At 43.6% G+C, this 1,721-nt stretch overlaps 1 pseudogene; it reads right to left on the bottom strand.

The window, feature by feature from the left end:
• Positions 1–458: 458 nt before the first annotated feature.
• Positions 459–1,456, bottom strand: LOC138581398 (translation initiation factor IF-3, mitochondrial pseudogene; annotated as a pseudogene).
• Between the last annotated feature and the right edge of the window lie 265 nt (positions 1,457–1,721).

Consider the following 1,721-nt stretch of genomic DNA (forward strand, 5'->3'; position numbering starts at 1 on the left):
CTTCAGTGAGTGACAATCAGTCAGAAGATGTTTTAAGGATTCTGAGTGATTTCCACAGAACCTACATGTGGGGTCTTTTACGTTGTCGATGTGTCGGAGAAAGCACATTTGTCTGGTTTTGTGGAGGTTTGTTCTTAAACGCAGAAAGCCATCTCTGTGATGGCGAGACGGGAATGTGCTTAAATATTTTGGTAAGCAGTCTAATTTGTTCGGAATCATGCTCAGATCTATTGCAGTCTTTAATTCATTAAGTTTTTCCATGTTGGCAATCCAGAGATGACATCTCAATTTTTTTTTTGCGTTTTGGGGTCGTTCTATCAAAATCTCCATTTTGATGTGTGCAGCTTGCATAATTGATTTTACTTTTTCGGCCCATACTTTTTGTAAGGTGTTTGAATTTAAGTTATTTTGTGAGTTGAACAATTTAAATGCTGGCTCAACCTTTTTTTTTTTTTTTTTTCTCATTTGCTCTCCTTTATTGCATATCGTGGCTGAGGTGGTGCACTTGGCTGCAGTGTCTCAGTCTGGCCACTTTCCTGGTTTGAAATGTCGCTGCAGTCTTTCACTTTCTGCTGGTTCTTCTTGTACTCGTGCACTTCTTTTTCTGACAGAGGCCTCAAAACACACATGCCGGCTTTTCCATCTTTAATCAATTTTGGTTTGTACACGCAAACAGCCCTTCCAGGCATAGTGTCAATAATCTGCTCAAGAACAGCCAGCTTGTCTGTTCCGTCAGATGAGCCTCCTCGCTGTACTGTGATTCTCACATGAGGTTTCTTCTCGATCCACTGCTGGATCTGTTTGGTTTTCGTTTCTAAATCATGCTTTGCAATGCAGGCAGAAAAGCTCAATTCCTTCACTTGGGTCGATCCTGATTTTGAACTGGCTTTGTTCTTCTCTTTGAGCATTAATTGTTCTTCATGAATCTGCTTTCCAGTCATCAATCTGTACACTGGAGGTTCTGCATTCTCTCTCAAAGGAACCAGCTTCAGGCCACGCTCGTCCATGATTCGAATGACATCTGCCCGGTGCATATTTCCCAGATCTTGCCTATTGTCGTCAATTACATGAATAATGCAATGAGGAATTTTTCTTCCAATGTTTCCAAATGTTCTTCTGGCGTTCGGGTCCAATTTATTTTTTTTACTTTCGGTCTCCTCCTCTGGATCTTCTGCTGTCGTACAGAGATAATTACCATGCACATTCACATGTCCTATTTTGGCAAAAAATATCGTCCACCTTTGCTGTGGTAAAGTTCTGCTTCTGATGGTTTGAGCCAGCCAATGGCTAAAATATCGGAGGGTGTAGCTGGATTCTTTTTGTGTTGTCTTCCAAATACACCTATGTATGCAAAATGCAGCCATCCTTTCTTGAGTGGCCGGTGTTATATTTGATACCCCATCCCTTTCCGGTATCCCCCGGTCTTCGGCTGTGTCCCGAATTCTAGGAACAAAGGAGCCAGGCAGTCAGATTGAGAGAGACCGGGTCGTGGTGCAGAACCGTTCCCTGGTTCCTGGACAAGAGCTACTGGTGCGGGGGCAGTCTGATTTCAGCTGTCGCAAAGAGCCAGGAGCTCAGAGTATCAATACTGTCTCTGACATGAGGGGCCAATAATATCAGTCTGCACCGATACTGTTTGAGTGTGTAGGACTCACGGCACCAGAGGAATTGGGGGAAATGCCTACAGAAATGTCCCCTCCCATGGGAACGCAAAAGGCATC

Source organism: Ambystoma mexicanum, chromosome 3p (genome assembly GCF_040938575.1).
Source record: "Ambystoma mexicanum isolate Mex_15411 chromosome 3p, UKY_AmexF1_1, whole genome shotgun sequence".
NCBI lineage: Eukaryota > Metazoa > Chordata > Amphibia > Caudata > Ambystomatidae > Ambystoma > Ambystoma mexicanum.